This window comes from Aedes albopictus, chromosome 3, assembly GCF_035046485.1.
Source record: "Aedes albopictus strain Foshan chromosome 3, AalbF5, whole genome shotgun sequence".
Lineage (NCBI taxonomy): Eukaryota > Metazoa > Arthropoda > Insecta > Diptera > Culicidae > Aedes > Aedes albopictus.
In genome coordinates, this window is record NC_085138.1 from 412,066,553 (window position 1) to 412,084,247 (window position 17,695).

The following is a 17,695-nucleotide window of genomic DNA, read 5'->3' on the forward strand; positions in this document are numbered from 1 at the left end:
GGAGATTCCTCCAGGAATTCCTTCGGAGATTCCTCCAGGAATTCCTTCGGAGATTCCTCCAGGAATTCCTTCGGAGATTCCTCCAGGAATTGCTTCGGAGATTCCTCCAGGAATTGCTTCGGAGATTCCTCCAGGAATTCCTTCGGAGATTCCTCCAGGAATTCCTTCGGAGATTCCTCCAGGAATTCCTTCGGAGATTCCTCCAGGAATTCCTTCGGAGATTCCTCCAGGAATTCCTTCGGAGATTCCTCCAGAAATTCCTTCGGAGATTCCTCCAGGAATTCCTTCGGAGATTCCTCCAGGAATTCCTTCGGAGATTCCTCCAGGAATTCCTTCGGAGATTCCTCCAGGAATTCCTTCGGAGATTCCTCCAGGAATTCCTTCGGAGATTCCTCCAGGAATTCCTTCGGAGATTCCTCCAGGAATTCCTTCGGAGATTCCTCCAGGAATTCCTTCGGAGATTCCTCCAGGAATTCCTTCGGAGATTCCTCCAGGAATTCCTTCGGAGATTCCTCCAGGAATTCCTTCGGAGATTCCTCCAGGAATTCCTTCGGAGATTCCTCCAGGAATTCCTTCGGAGATTCCTCCAGGAATTCCTTCGGAGATTCCTCCAGGAATTCCTTCGGAGATTCCTCCAGGAATTCCTTCGGAGATTCCTCCAGGAATTCCTTCGGAGATTCCTCCAGGAATTCCTTCGGAGATTTCTCCAGGAATTCCTTCGGAGATTCCTCCAGGAATTCCTTCGGAGATTCCTCCAGGAATTCCTTCGGAGATTCCTCCAGGAATTCCTTCGGAGATTCCTCCAGGAATTCCTTCGGAGATTCCTCCAGGAATCATTGGATGGTGAGCCGCGAGCATGGACTCAGATAGGTAGCTGGCAGTTTTTGAACCATCACGTTCAATGCCATCTTGCGACATCCACTATATGACCGTCAAATTCCAAATTCGACGGGGTGGAGATGTAATATGACACAATCAACAACCGGAGCTTCATCCGGTCTTGTTGGTGGGTGGCATATTGTCCGTGCAGCTGAAAACTGTCTGAGGCTTGACCACTTTTAGAGGATGGTGCAGGGCTGGTCACGGGTGATCATTCTCTAGGAATTCCTTTACCAATTCCTCCAAGAATATCTCTAGAAATTCCTCCAGACATTCAAGTAGGAACTCCTCTAGGAATTTTTCCAGAAACTCCTCCAAGGATTCCTCCAGGAGTTCCTCTAGGAGTTCCTCCAGGGATTTCTCGAGGAATTCAATTACGAATTCTACCAGAATTTTCTCATCTAGGAACTTCATCAGCGATTCCACCGGAAATTCCTCCGGAGACTCCTTCAGGAATTCCTGCTCCGGAGATTCCACCAGAAATTCCTCCGGGAATTCCTCCGAAGATTCCTCCGGGAATTCCTCCGGATATTCCTCCGGAGATTCCTTCGGGAATTCCTCCGGATAAACCTCCGGGAATTCTTCCGGATATACCTCCGGGAATTCCTCCGGAGATTCCTCCAGGAGTTCCTCCGGAGATTCCTCCAGGAGTTCCTCCGGAGATTCCTCCAGGAGTTCCTCCGGAGATTCCTCCAGGAATTCCTTCGGAGATTCCTCCAGGAATTCCTTCGGAGATTCCTCCAGGAATTCCTTCGGAGATTCCTCCAGGAATTCCTTCGGAGATTCCTCCAGGAATTCCTTCGGAGATTCCTCCAGGAATTCCTTCGGAGATTCCTCCAGGAATTCCTCCGGAGATTCCTCCAGGAATTCCTCCGGAGATTCCTCCAGGAATTCCTTCGGAGATTCCTCCAGGAATTCCTCCGGAGATTCCTCCAGGAATTCCTCCGGAGATTCCTCCAGGAATTCCTTCGGAGATTCCTCCAGGAATTCCTTCGGAGATTCCTCCAGGAATTCCTTCGGAGATTCCTCCAGGAATTCCTTCGGAGATTCCTCCAGGAATTTCTTCGGAGATTCCTCCAGGAATTTCTTCGGAGATTCCTCCAGGAATTCCTTCGGAGATTCCTCCAGGAATTCCTTCGGAGATTCCTCCGGGAATTCCTCCGGAGATTCCTCCGGGAATTCCTCCGGAGATTCCTCCGGGAATTCCTCCGGAGATTCCTCCGGGAATTCCTCCGGAGATTCCTCCGGGAATTCCTCAGGAGATTCCTCCGGGAATTCCTCCGGAGATTCCTCCGGGAATTCCTCCGGAGATTCCTCCGGGAATTCCTCCGGAGATTCCTCCGGGAACTCCTCCGGAGATTCCTCCGGGAATTCCTCCGGAGATTCCTCCGGGAATTCCTCCGGAGATTCCTCCGGGAATTCCTCCGGAGATTCCTCCGGGAATTCCTCCGGAGATTCCTCCGGGACTTCCTCCGGAGATTCCTCCGGGACTTCCTCCGGAGATTCCTCCAGGAATTCCTCCGGGGATTCCTCCAGGAATTCCTCCGGGGATTCCTCCAGGAATTCCTCCGAGGATTTCTCCAGGAATTCCTCCAGGAATTCCTCCAGGAATTCCTCCAAGAATTCCTCCAGGAATTCCTCCAGGAATTCCTCCAGGAATTCCTCCAGGAATTCCTCCGGGGATTTCTCCAGGAATCTCTCCAGAAATTCCTCCAGGAATTTCTCCAGAAATTCCTCCAAGAATTTCTCCAGAAACTCCTCCAGAAATTTCTCCGGATATTCCTTCAGGAATTTCTCCGGAAATTTCTCCAAAAATTTCTCCGGAATTCCTCCAGGAATTTCTCCGGAGATTCTTCCAGGAATTTGTCCGGAGATTCCTTCAGGAATACCTCCAGGGATTCCTCCAGAGATTCCTTCAGGAGTTCCTCCAGGGACTTCTCCAGGAATTCTGCTGATACCTCCAGGAATTCCTCGGCTGATTTCTCCAGGATTACTCCAGAAATTCCTCCAGGAATTCATTCAGCTGAAAATTTTTAATGGATTTTCAGCGATTTCGATGAAAATTACAAAACATTATTCAGAAATTATTGCACATATCCTTTAAATGGTAAAAATAGGAATATAGTGATCACGCACCCAGCCCTGGGTGCGGTTCGTCAAAGCAGAACCATCGAACCGAACGCGATCAAGTAGCCAGCAGCCGGTTGAGTTTCCTCTCGGAATCAAGTTTCTAAAAAAACCCTCAACAACCCCTTCTCATGTCGTCCTTAAGTTTTTTTTATAACTAACGCAAAAAAAGGATGCACGTCTTACCTTTCAATTAAGCTGTCGTTGGCCGCTGAGGGGCTGTTACGCAGCAACAAAATTTGCAAACCGGTTCCTCAACATCAGTTTGCTCTGGGTCACAGTAGGCAGGCAGATTGAGACAAACTTGTTGGCAACAAGAGCAATAACAAAACACCACTCCCTTGCCTTCTTGCCTGTGTGCTAAGGTTACCACGTGAACTCGTCGTTAGGCGACAAACTTCGGGCTACTACGACGACGATGTGTTCAATCTCTCAGCGCTGAACAGTCGGATCCGAAATCAATGCACTTTTTGTTGTTTTCCTTTTGCACCACCACAGCACTGCCTAAGGTAAATGACTTTCGACAATCGGTACAAATTACACCACACAGCACTCTGTAAATTTCCTTTCCTGACACCACTTGTGCTTTTACTTCTTCATTTTTTGTGTGCTGCACACCAAATCTTCAAACTGCAACCGGCTTCCAGAGTATTACCTCATACGCCGCACCTGGTTGCAACTGCTAGAAGTAGTATGCCTTTTAATTGCAAACAATCACTCTTCTTTTTCCCGCTCAGTTGCACACCGCACTCTTCTTTTACTTCTTTCAAAAACTAGCAGCAGCAGCGCGCAGTAGGCTAAACGCGAATGCTTGCTTTGAATGTTGTTGGCATTACAGCAAACCAAAACACGATCACGACAATGGCGCCGCCCGCAACCGTGGACAACGGGCAAACCATGTACAACTACTATTTTTTGCTCGACTATTTTTTCGTTGTTGAATTTTCCGGTCGGTCAAAGCTCCACCTTGGCCGTTCTGCTCGAAATTATGTTGAAGTTTTTTTCAGTGATGCACAATGCACAGACCTAAAATTCCGACAAAGCGTTGCTGTTGCAGTTGTTCCTGTTGTTGCTGCAATTTCTGTTGTTGTTGTTGTTGCTGCTGTTGTAGGCGTTGCTCACGCGTCACAAATTGTCGTTGCGAATGGAATTCCGACACCGAAACTGAAAACGAATGCACGTTGACACTGCACAGCTCAACACTATTGGACTGGTGGTTTCGAATGCGTGGGTCTGAAAGTAGAAACAGAAACAAAGAAGACAATAAGAGAGGTGCGCGATTATTAGATTATATTGCTTAAATGGATGGATGAAATTTAGCGCTCTGCTGATTTGCATTTTGGCGGTCGACGAGAGGTGGTGAAAATTTGATTTGAATGTTGAAATTTGGCGGGGTCGGTTGGCGAATTAGCGTTCATTATTGGTAGAGGATGAAAAATGCAGTGCGAATTGGAGTCCTAGTTTCAAGTAGCTCAGGACAATTGTTTGCAATTTTATGTGCAGTTTGGAACAGCTCTCCCAACAAACATTATTGCTGCACAAAGGCTGAATAAATCGCTCTTAAGCTTAATTTTAAAAAATTTGGTTGAATAAGCTGTTATTCAGCTATTATCTTACATGGGCTGTAATATGTAGCAAAGAAAAATAACTTGCGATTGGAAGCTTGATACGTGGAACTGCAAGTCTGTTGATCCAGAACACCCACATACTTGCCGAGATACTGAAGGACCGCAGATCTTGTGTTCTATTGGTTATATCTACTATGTGATATGGGCAGGACTGAAAAGCTCAACGCTCATCAGCTGACGAACGAACACAGTCTACGACTCATCAATTTCGGCGCCTCCAAGAACATAGCCATGAGAAGCAACTTCTTCAAAACACAGCCTTCTTTATCTTTACTTAAGGACAAACGTCTTGAAATCCCGCTTCAACAGTGCATTAGAACTTTAGACGCACAAATCTCAAGATGCAAGCTTCAAACAATAGTGCATTTTATTGTTCTGTTCTTGTTCACTTGCAATAAGCTTAAAATAAGAAGATCAGGTGCGCCGGTTTTGTTTACAAAGAGATTTGTGCGCTCGAAATCGTGAGTAGGTGCCGAAGTCGGCCATTGTGGCGGCCATTTTTGGATTCTAACAAGTCTGTCCTTAACGAATCCCGCAATGGCGTCCTGCCGTGAGTCGATATATGCAGGGATAAGAATGGGGGCCTCTTGACGGATGGACGTGAGGTTAGGGTGGGGCTAATTTCAAAAAATCTCTCCGATATAAGATTTCCCAAGTGGAAAGCGATCTACTAGTCGAAATAAGTGAGCTGTACAAAAATGAGCGATTTTGGTTGATATTTAGGGGTGGCGCAAAGGGTTCAATTGAAATTTTTGTTAGAACTAACTTTCAAAAAACATTTTAAAATTAATTTTCAAACTTATTTTTTCTAGACTAAATCGGTGATTCTAGAACCCAATTGGGCCAAATTTGTGCTCAAAATTGCGATATCTCTACTGGTTTCTGAGATATTTGAAAAAAATGTCGTTTTTCAGTGATTTTTGTGTTTGGTACCAAAATATGACATTTTTTTTTAATATCTCGGAAACCAGTGGAGATATCGCAATTTTGAGCATAAATTTGGCCCAATTGGGTTCTAGAATCACCAGTTTAGTCTGGAAAAGTTAAGTTTGAAAATTAAATTTGAAATAATTTTTGAAAGTTAGTTCTAGCAAAAATTTCACTTGAACCCTTTGCGCCACCCCTAAATATCAACCGAAATCGCTCATTTTTGTACAGCTCACTTATTTCGACTAGTAGATCGCTTTCCACTTGGGAAATCTTATATCGGAGAGATTTTTTCAAATTAGCCCCACCCTAACGTGAGGTGATCGAAAGGTGGAAGCAGCACTTCGATGAACACCGATGTTGTGGAGAACGTAGGCACGGGACAGCACGGCAACCGAGCAATCGACTACGTCAGTGCAGCAGAGGACGAACATTATCCAACATTCACGCTAAAGGAAGTTAGGAATACGATTCACCAGCTTAAAATCAACAAAGCAGCTGATAAAGATGGCATCGTACATTCGTCCAGTTGAGCCCCGAAAAGTTGGCCACCTATCTGCCTCGGTTGAAAGTCAGGGTCTCCAGTTAGTCTAGTCGTTAAGGCTATGGATCGCCAATCCGGAGACGGCGGGTTCGATTCCCGTTCCGGTCGGGAAAATTTTCTCGACTCCCTGGGCATAGTGTATCATTGTCCTTGCCTCACAATATACAAATTCATGCAATGGCAGGCAAAGAAAGCCCTTCAATTTAATAACTGTGGAAGTGCTCAAAGAACACTAAGTTGAAGCGTGGCAGGCCAAGTCCCAATGGGGACGTAGAGCCATAAAGAAGAAGATAGTTCAAAATATAACCCAATTTTTTTTAAAAATTATATACTTTTTAAAAACCATAAAAGAGTATCAAAAAAATTTAAGTTAACTTCTTTCAAGATTTCTGACAGCTGTTCTTGGGATTTCTACCATAGTTCCTTCCTGGATTTTCGCAAAAGTTTTTCACGAGTTATCTGTTACTTAGAGGTTTTCCGGAATAGCTTTCCAATAGTTTTTCTTAGGATCCTAATCCTAAAACCTTTACCGATAGATTTCCTGTATTTCTCTCAGATTTTCTCACGGAATTTCACCCGTTGCTGCTCCCAGTACTCCATGAGATTTTTAGAGTTTAACCTTGGATGTCCTTAATATTTCCTCTCGGGATTACATTTAGAACTTTCATCCAAGATGTCTTATTTTTTCTCAGGTTTTCTTGTAGTTCCTGTCGAGATTTCATCAATAACAGTTTGCGGAATTTCTCGCAAGATTTCGATTATTTCTTCGGGAATTTCTTACAATGAATTTCGTGATTTATCACAGGAGACATTCTGAGAAAAAACCCGTAGAAAAATCCCTGCAAGAACTCTGAGAGTACCTATTAAAGGAATACCTAAAGTAGTATCCAGAATCTCGGTAATGATTCCGGGAAGAGTTCTAAGCATCAAGCAGAGAAAACCTGTAAAAAAATCACAGGGTAATCACTGCAAGAAATCTGGAAAAAAAATAAGAGGAACAGCCTGATTCTGTAAATTCAATGAGAAATCCCAGAAGGCACTCCGGAAAAAGACATAGGAGAAAGTCTGGGGTAAATTCAAAAACACTCTGACAGACATCGCAGGACCAACATCGGAAGACATCTTCTGAGAGAAATTCCAGGAGAAACTTCGAGAGAAATCTCAGGTAAAACTTCAAAATAAACCCCACGAGAAGCTTTAAGAAACATACCAGCTGAAACTCCCGTAGAAAATCAGTGAGGAACTGTAAAGCTCACAGAAATTTCTTAAAGATATTACAGAAAAAAACTGGCCCATATAGCCGAGGCGGTAAACGCACGGGTATTCAGCATGACCATGCTGAGGGTGACGGGTTCGATTCCCAGTCGGTCCAGGATCTTTTCGTAAAGGAAATTTCCTTGACTTCCTTGGGCATAGAGTATCTTCGTGCCTGCCACACGATATACGCATGCAAAATGGTCATTGGCAGAGGAAGCTCTCAGTTAATAACTGTGGAAGTGCTCTTAGAACACTAGGCTGAGAAGCGAGCTTTGTCCCAATGAGGACGTTACGCCAAGAAGAGAGAGAGAGAGAGAGAAAAAAACTTTGGAAGAAATCTCGGGAGGTACTCCTGCAGAAAGTTCGTGAATACTCCTTAAGAATTTTTTTTTTATCTGCATTAACGAGATTTTTAGCCCTAGGCTAGTTCATCTCGGGACCCACGCTTTACTTCCCTTCCGAAGGAAGAACTCACATTTAGCGAGTTTGTCGGGAGTGGGATTCGATCCCAGGTCCTTAAGAATTCCATGGAGGAATTCTAGTAGAAATCCAAGAAATAACACCTGTAGCAGCTCTGAGAAAAAATCTGGAGAAGTCCCAAGTGGAACACCGGAAGGAATAGCGTAAAATATCCAAAAGGAATCCAGAAAGATATTCTAGGAAACTTTCTGCGACAACTTCTACGATTTATCTCGATAGAAATTCTTAGAGGATTTGGGATAAATTTTGGTAGAAATCTTACTGAAATTTCCATGAGCAAAATGCATGGGGAGCTCCGGGAAAATCCAACGAGAGCCTCTGGGAGAAATGCTGGGAAGAAATTCTGTACCATCCCCGTGAAAAACTCCAGGAGAAATCGGTCGGAATTCAGGAATCCTGGAAAAATGCTGGAAGGAATCCGAAAGTATACCTATCCGAGAAAAATTCAAAAAAGGATACCAAGATGAAGATGAATGGCGTGAAACATACGGAAAGAATTTTGTAAGCAATCCTGGCAGGCATTCCAGGAGGTATTTCTGAAGAAACTCTGACGGAATTTCTGGAAAAATCCTTGTGGTGAAATTTCTATATGAATTTTAACTTCCAGGTTTTTCCACGTCCACGCGGAATTTGTAGCATCTTATCGGAATCACTGGTTTTTCGGAAATATGTGCTAGGTCTAGGACGGAGCTCTTCTTGTATTCCACGACTACCTGGATTCCTTCTTGATTAAAGTTGTTTTGCGAACATGCAGAGTAAGTTATAATATCTTCACGGAACCACAAGCTACCTGTAAGAACCTGCAGCATAATACGGGAGAATATTTGCTTTGTCAGTTTCTAAGTTTCTAAGTTTGTAATAAGAAACATGTTCGAAAGAAGAAAACACTGCATACTTGAAAAAGTTTTTATTCATACCAACAATTCAGTAATCTATATGGACTCTTTTTTTGAGTATATCTACAACAGTAAAGTTCCCTACTTTTTTCATACGACCCAATGATTTATTTTATAATTTCCCTGAGTACTCAAAATATTCCCTGAGTATTCCAGGTTTTCCCCTATTTAATAGCATTCCCTGATGATTCCCGGTTTTTCTGTTTTTTTTTTTCATTTAATAGAGACCCAAAATGACTGCGTCTAAAAGTTAATTCCTGCTCCTTTTTTTTATGTCATGATCCAAGGGTACTGATTCAAAACTTTTTACAACAAAAAAAAAAATTAATTTGGAACGCATCTTCCCTCTTTCTTCGTAAAGTATTCTTCAACATTGAAAAATGAAACTATAGTACTTTCCTGGACCACCTGAAAGGTTTGACTTGATTCCCGAAAATAGTTTAAACACGTCTTCTAGAATAGATGCAGCAACTGCATCTACTAGCTCAGAATCGGTTTGGCTTTCTTTTCTGTGTAGAGCTGTGTAGGCTGCAATAATATTGATTGTTAGATTGTTCTTTTGAAAACTTTAGTAGGCGATGATTTTCATGGGGAAAATAGTTAATTTTGTGACGGAACTTGTAGAAGACGGACGGAAAAACGTATTGAATAAAAATTAAATTGTCGAAAAAGAATATAGGGTACTGGTTCCCTTATTAAGCATGTGGCTCCCATTTTCATCCTACGAAAAACAAAGGATTGAAGCGTTGTTTCTTTTGTTTCTTATTTTTGTATTTTTTGTTAGGTGTGAGCACGCATGAAAACAAAAAGAACGGAATCAATCGGTGCCGTAATCGCTTGTTTTCGAATAGGATGAATATGGGAGCGTGAGATTACTGATGGAACACATTCCCTAATTTTCTCCCACTGAAAACTCCTGAACTTCCTTCCATCCATGGCCACTTGGGTCACGACATTCTGCTGAATCGTTATTTGTTCTGTGACTTAGTTGATTAAAGCACTGGTCTATCAAATACGGAGTCGTGAGTTCTATTCCCATCAGAACACTTTTTTTACAAATCTCTCAATTTGTCAATTACTGTGCCTTCTAATTAATTTCACTTTGGGCTAAATTTCTAGCCAAAGTTTTCCAAAAAAAAAATATTAGTTTTAGCTAGAAATTTAATATTCTTGGGATACTTCCAAGGTTTCCGCCGGAAATGCTTTTGGGAGTCTCGTACTTTCAAAAACTAGAGATAATCCTCATGGTGCCAAAAAAGAGTACAGCACTACTTTGAAACTTCATGAAGGAAAAGTGGTGGATTTTCCAACAAAGCGACAGTGAGGAGCCAATTTTGTCAGACCCTGGTAGAGTTTTGAGCTAACTAAATCGAAATATTTTTTTTAATCAACCCTAAATTTAAAGTTTACTTATAAAAAATGGTTCTGAGCTCGTCAAACATAATATTAACGAGTGAGGAGTGCCGCACATGAGTGGGGGAGTAGGTAGGATTGCTGTGTGTGCAAAAATGGAAGTGAGTGTTGAAGGCAGAGAAAAAAGCAGGAACTAGTTGAACAACAGCTTCTTGAGCTAAAGTGTGTTTAAGAGCTGTTTGTTCCACACTTGTACAGTAAAATGTTTGGGGGGGAATGCTTTATCATGAAAAATGTTTTTTTTTGCATTGTACAGTAAAACTTTTGAATTGTTCTACTTCTTCTTATCATGCCAACCCTAATGGAAAACAGTTTTCTCGTAGCATAGTAATTGCGGTCTTCAGAAGACAGATAACGGCAGCGGAAGCAGATTCAGTTATTTTATTTATTTTTTTGTACATCAAAATAAAGATATTGGAACTCAAAAGAAAACGTGTGCAATACTATAAAAAATAAGTTCCAAAAGAAATTTTCGAACAAATATTTAGAAGTATCTCTTTGGAAGAATCCCTACAGACAAAAACCACTAAAAATCCCAAAAAGGAATCACTGGAAAAATCCCAGGTAGATTGCGGGAGAACTATATACATTTCTGAAGGAGTCCCGTAGTAATTTCTGTAGAAACCTTAACAGGAGTTTCCAGATAAACCCGTTGAGTAATTTCTATTATAATTGCAATCTCTATTGCAATCTCCGAAGAAATACCTGTAAGGATTCCAAAGGAATTCCAGGAACAAGTTCTTAAGGAATATCCGAAAGTTCTAGAATAATATTTGCAGGAATTCCAGAATAAATCACAAGAGAAAATCCTTAACCTTCTTCGGGCATTAAAAAAATAATGCAATGGGGTCATTATGACCCAAAAATTCAAACTCTTATATAAAGATGATCGTTCCACCAATTTAAATGACCAATTTCTTATTTGATAGATAATTTTGTCAAGAATGTGTAGATATGTTAAAACAGTGGTTCCGGGAGCATTGGCCACCGGGAATCTGCTACCCAGGGCACCATGTCGGACATGTAGGATAGCACTACATTTTGCCAGTAGTTGTGGTGATGCGTTCTGAACCATTTAGAAGGATACTGTCCTCGATAAAGTTGCTCAGAAGACTAAGAGCTTTCACATAGGAAACAAGTTAGTTCGAAAATCAGGCACTAGTGTTCTTTTGAGCTTCCAATTGAGACTGAACGTCGTATATCTCGTGTTCTGGACCATTCAGAAGGATACTGTTTTCGGCAAAGTTACTCAGAAAACTGAGAGCTTTCGCATAGAAAACAATTTAGTTCGAGAATCACTCACTGTCCTCGGCAAAGTTGCTCAGAAGACTAAGAGCTTTCACATAGAAAACATTTAGCTCGAGAATCACTCACTAGTGCTCTTGAGAACTTACAGTTCAGTTTGAACGTCGTTTATCTCGCGTTATGGACCACTTAAAAGGATACTGTCTTCGGAAAAGTTACTCAGAAGACTAAGAGTTTTCGCATAGATAACAACTTAGTCCAAGAATCTTGGGAACTTCCAGTTTAGTCTAAACGTCGTATATCGCACGTTCTGGATCAATTAGAAAGATACTGTCTTGGTCAAATTTGCTTATAGGACTGAAAACTCGCATAAAAACAATCTACTTTGAGAATCACTCACTACCTGGCGCTTGTATTGCTAGAAGCTTCCAGTTTAGCCTTAACGTCGTAAATCTCGCGTTTTGGACCACTTAGAAGAATACTGTCTTCGGCAAAGTTGGTTATAGAATTGAAGGCTTTCACATACGTGGCACTAGTGGTTTTGTAAGCCTTTAGTTTAGTCTAAACGTTCTGGATCACCTAGGTAGATGCTGTCTTCGGCAAAGTTACTCAAAAGACTGGAAGCTTTCACAAACTGGATTCACTCACTGCGTGGCGCTAGTGTTCTGAACCACTTAGAAGGTTACTGTCTTCGGCAAAGTTGCTCAGAAGACTAAGATTTTTTACATGAAAACAATTTAGTTCAAGCTACTCACTACGTGGCGCATCCAATTTGGTCTAAACGTCTTATATCTTGCGATCTGGACCACTCAGAAGGATAAGTTTTTGGCAAAGTTGCTCATAATAGTGATAACTTTCACTTTAAAATCAATTTAGTTCGAGATTCTCTCACTACGTGGATTTTTTTGGTAAATTTTTGGACCGCTTTGAAGGATACTGTGCTCGACAAAAATGTCCAGAAAAGTAATAGGTTTCAATAGATTCAATTTAGTTCGAAAATCACTCACTAAGTGATACTATTGTTCTTGTGGTCTATGAGTTTAGCTTAAACGTTGTAAATCTCGCAATCTGGACCACTCAGAGGAAACCTCACTTCGACAAAATTGCTCGGAAGAATAATAGTTTTCTAGTAGGAGGCAATTTAGTCCAACATTTATTCACTACTTGGCCCTAGTGCTGTAATGAGATCTGATTCAGGGCGTCGCATATCTCACGATCTGGATTACTAAGAATGACAACTGTTGTTGCAAAAAAAAGGATGTCAGTTCGATCAAAGCGTAATATATTTCGCGTTCTGAACCACATCGAAGGATACTCTCTTTAACAAAGTTTCTCAGAAGAAGCATTCATCTGGAAAACAATTCAGTTTGAAATTTGCCCACTATGTGGCGCTAGTGATCTTAGCAGTTTCCAGTTTAGTCTAAGCGTCATTTATCCCGCATTTTGGACCACTTGAAAGAATACCGCTATAGCTAAGTTGCTGAGACGACTTTCTTCAAGAAATCAATTAAGTTCGAGATTCACTCACTATGCTGTAATGAGCTACAAGTTTGGTCTAGTCTAAGCGTCCCATATCTCACGTTCTGGACCATTTCAAAGAATACAGGTTTCAGAAGATTTGCTCAAAAGAATAAAAGCTTTTGAATTTTTATTGGTTTTCAATCTCTTGGGAAACTCTTATTGAAATTTCCCAGAATATCAATAGGAAGCTTTCCAGCAGTTCTATTGGATTTTTTCAACAATTCCTTTGAAAACAGTTCCGGCATTTCTATTGGCAATTGCTTTGGAAAACCATTCTGCATTTAAATTGGAAACTTATTCATATTTTTTTTAAATGTTTTGATTTTTTTTTTCTTTGGAAAGTATTTTGAGAAATTTTTCTTTTTATTTCTTTGGTAACACTTTCGGAAATTTCTTCTAAATTTTGTTGGCAATCCTTCAGGAAACTCTAAAAGAGTGTAAAATTCTGTGACATATGATGCACACAATTGGAGCGTGGGATATCACATAAGTTTACATGACATATCATGTAAAAGTCATAAAATATCATGTAAACTTCCATTATATGTCATGTAGTTCAGCATGACTCTGAGTGTTTACATGACATATAACACATGAAATTTACATGACGTGTGAATCTCATTATTTTTATCTGTTTGATTAATACTTTTAAAATTTCTTCCTGAAATTTCTTATTGACTTCTTTCTGCAGTTCCGTCGGCAAATTAAATGTGATATTATGTAGCAATTCCTTTGGTAATTTCTTCTTCATTATCTTTGGAAATCACACAGAAAATTCTTTTAGAAATTGTCGGAAAATTCCTTCAAGGTTTTTTAAGGAAACTTCTTTTGGAATGCTTTTGGAAGTGCCTTCGATAACTTATTCGGTATTCTTTATGGAAATTTCTTCTGCAACGGAATTTACTTCAGGATTCCCTTGTGAATTTCAGTAGTAATTTTGAAAAGTCCTTCGGTTATTCGTTTAGGGTACCTTCAGCTATTTCAACATTTAAACGTATTTAGAAATATTTCGACAATTTTTTTTGAGAACTTCTTTGGCAAACACCTTGATTTTTTGAAATTCTTTAGGTAATTCCTTTGAGATATTCTCCGGCCATACCATCGTGTTTTTTTTTAATTCGTAAGAGAGAATCTTATTGAATTTCCAAAGTAATGATAGGCACAAATGTCCCTAATGGAGGATAACGTGCTTCTGGAGCCGGCCTTCTGAAAATAATAACAAACGGAATTCTGTAAAGATTTTCCAAAGAAGTTTCCAGAGAAATACTGAAGAAATATAAGAAAATTAAATTTTGCAAAAAGCTATCGGAAGAGTTACAAAAGCAATTATCAGTTAAATTTTCAAAGTGATTGCAGGTGAAACTTCCAAAGAAATTGATGAAGGAAATCCCGTACAAGTTGCCTGATAAATTTGCACACCGTCTTCAGCCAGAGACCACAGACAACGTTAGATCACATTAGACAACGAATAACATGTAATACATCCAATGGGCAATTGAAGAATTTATCGTTTAACGAAATTCCAAGAATAAATTATGGTGGAATCTCGAAAAAAAAATCCACAGCATAAATTTCTGTAACAATCCTAAAGCCAAACGGTTATAACAAGAACACAGCAGCTCTCAACTGCTGAGCGTTCGGTAACGAATTTATACCGAAATTCTGTAAAATATTTACTACCAAATATCGTCTGTCAAATTCTAACGAAGTTTGGTAAAAGTTGCTAACTTTACCGATTTTTCCTGTAAAATAAACTTATCGGTTGAGATTTTTGGTAAAACATTACCGAAGTCGGTGATTTTTTCTAAGTGTTGCAGACACCATGAATCAAAAAATAACAATTTGAATAGCAGACTGAGTAGCATCAAAAGCATAAATATTCTAGGATGGTAAAAAAACCGCATGAAGAAAAACTTTCTGTAGATCTCATGGTAGACCTGGTAAATTTCAAAGCTCAACTATGTAAGTAATATTTTATACAAATTCAGCGAGAAACAACACGAATCTTACTATTCAACACCCTTGTAAACTAGCAGTTGTTGACCCTAGTCCAAACCGTCCTTGTTAGCGATATGCCGTTTACCGCGTAAAACTGAAATTTGATCACCTTGCTACCGCAGCTAATCAACCGTTCATAACACCAACAAGGCAAATCAGCTCGATCACCTCAAAACACCAGCCTGCCTGGTGCTGGCTGGTAACCCGCACAACAGCCAATAATCGACTTGGAATTTCAGCTTACAAAGCACCTTTCAATGGAACGTGAACAACCGGCTCAACTCTACACAACTCCACACCCCTCAACGCTTGGTCCAGTGCGCAGTGCGCACTGAACTAATCCTTATAGTTAGGTAGTAATTTGAGTATCCATTCATAACGCTGCTACCTTTTATATCCGCATTCAACAATAACCAATCGAATGTGGAGCAAAATATAGCACTGCAATCACCTTAGAAAATTCCTTCGTCGATGCGATCGATCAGATCGATATCGATGGCGGCAGACCACAGTGGGCTTGAGTAATGCGGCAGTCCAACACTCTTCTTCGTTCGCTGGATTATGCTGAAGTCGTTGCCCGACACACCTCACTGCACTTGTTGCACTTTCAATTCGATTGTTGTTTTCGCAAAAAGAATGCTCCACTTTTGTTACCCAATTCCTCTTACACACTCTCACTTCTATTTAGGGGGTGGCTTCACCGCTGTAATCGATCCACTCGCGAGAATTTGGGCAATTTTCCAAACACGCGACGACGGCGACGACGGTTAAAGCCCTTTCAGCACATCGATAGCTGTCGATTGGAAAACCGAACGACCTGTTGAAACACCGCGCGCCAAGCTGGGCTCCGTCATCAATCCAAATCGCAGCAGGCCCAGGCCGGTTTCGACAGAACAAAATCCCCGTCACAGTCAAAACAACCATCAATCATAGTGTGCCATGCTACATGAGAACGTGTGTTTGTGGGGGCCGCCGCTGGCAACAATAAAACCGATGAATGAATGGGTGATGGATCGTCCCCGAAAACACACTTAAGCCTCGAAAGCGCACGTATTCGCATCAAAACTTGGCAGAATACGTGTCAAGGGCAGAATCTCTTGTGTGCGGTGGAGATTGAGATTCGGCCATTCAAACCATGACGACCCAGACCCAACGCACTCAAAACAACGTCGCCAACCGGATACTGTCCGTAGATCATATGCTCTAAGTCCAAGAAACGTGACACCAAACCACACGGCTCTTCACCAAACAGTTCGCGGCCTACTCAGATTACCGCCGCGCCAACACACACGCAACGACTACTACGATTCAGCGACTGCATCCGAACGGTACGAGTTCTCTTTCGCGACTGGTTTCAGTGTAGCCAGCCAGCCAGTTCACGCTTGGCGGAGTTTACCTGGCTTCTATCGTGCACCAACATCGAACCAGCTCACAGACTAGAGGAGATCCGCTTTTCCTTCTTCGGTTCGGCTGGCTCGCCGCACGCGGTAGGGTGTTTGGGAAAATCTCCGCGCGCCAACGATTCGAAGAGTGCCGCGAGAAGGGCGCTACAGTTTCGAGACTGTATTTGAAATAAAAAAAACATTTACGCTCTGTGGAGCATGCTTCTTGCGAAGTGATGAGGAGGAACAGCGAGAGGTACGAGGAGCAGTGGCGCCGCGCCGAAATTGTTTTGAACACAAACAAAAGATATCCGGCCGGTGCGGCTCTCTGCTATTCTCTGAGAGACGCTCTCTGTGACTAGTACAAGACCGAAGTGCAGCAGTGATGGCAGTTCGTCGTAATAAATCGCTGATCGGTGTTGTGTATAACAGACAAATTCGACAAATTAGAATTTCTTCAAGAAGCCTTGGAACACTTCTCCGAGAAGTCTTAGAAAACTTGGAAGGCTTGGAAAGCATCTTCGAGAGCTTCTCCGAAAAGACTTGAGAAGGTTTTCCGAGAAGCCTTGGAAAACTTCTCCGAGAAGCCTTGGAAAGCTTCTTCGAGCAGTCTTGGAAAGCTTCTTCGAGCAGTCTTGGAAAACTTCTCCATGAAGCCTTGGAAACCTTCTACGATAAGCCATAAAAAGCTTCACTGAGACGCCTTGAAAAGCTTCTCCGTAAAGTCTCACAAAGCTTCTCCGAGGAAGCCTAGAAAGCCTTCTCCAAGCAGCATTGAAAAGCTTCTCCGAGAATCGTGGAGCAGCTTCTCCTAGAAACCATGAAAAGCCTCTTTAAGAAGCATTGGAAAGCTTCCGCGAGAAGCCTTGGGCAACTTCTCATAGAAGTCAGGAAAGGCTTTTTCAAGAAGCCTTGAAAAACTTCTCCGAGAAGCCTTGGAAAGCTCCTCCCGAGAAGCCTTGGAAAACTTCACTGAGAAACGTTGATAAGCTTCTTTGAGAAGCCTTGGAAAGCTTCCCCGAGAAACCTTGTGAAGATTCCCCGAGAAACCTTGGGAAGCTTCTCTGAGAAGTCTTAGGAAGCTTCTCCGAGAAACCTTTGGAAGCTTTTCCGAAAAGCCTTGGAAAGCTTCTCCGAAAAGCCTTGGAAAGCTTCTCCGAAAAGCCTTGGAAAGCTTCTCCGAAAAGCCTTGGAAAGCTTCTCCGAGAAGCCTTGGAAAGTTTCTCCGAGAAGCCTTGGAAAGCTTCTCCCGAGATGCCGTGGAAAGCTTTTCCGAGAGGCCTTGGAAAGCTTCTCCGAGCAGCCTTAGAAAGCTTCTCGAGAAGCCTTGGAAAGCTTCTCCGAGAAGCCTTGGAAAGCTTCTCCGAGAAGCCTTGGAAACCTTCTCAGAGAAGCCTT

General features: G+C 41.8%; 1 protein-coding gene across 1 annotated transcript in view; it reads right to left on the reverse strand.

Moving 5' to 3' along the window:
* LOC109622245 (protein phosphatase 1 regulatory inhibitor subunit 16B) overlaps positions 1–17,695 on the reverse strand; it is a 396,202-nt gene that overhangs the window by 362,165 nt on the left and 16,342 nt on the right. Inside the window, exon 2 of the mRNA XM_062856265.1 lies at positions 3,193–4,239. The gene's annotated coding sequence lies outside the window, so the exon portion shown is untranslated. The remainder of the gene's footprint in view (positions 1–3,192; positions 4,240–17,695) is intronic.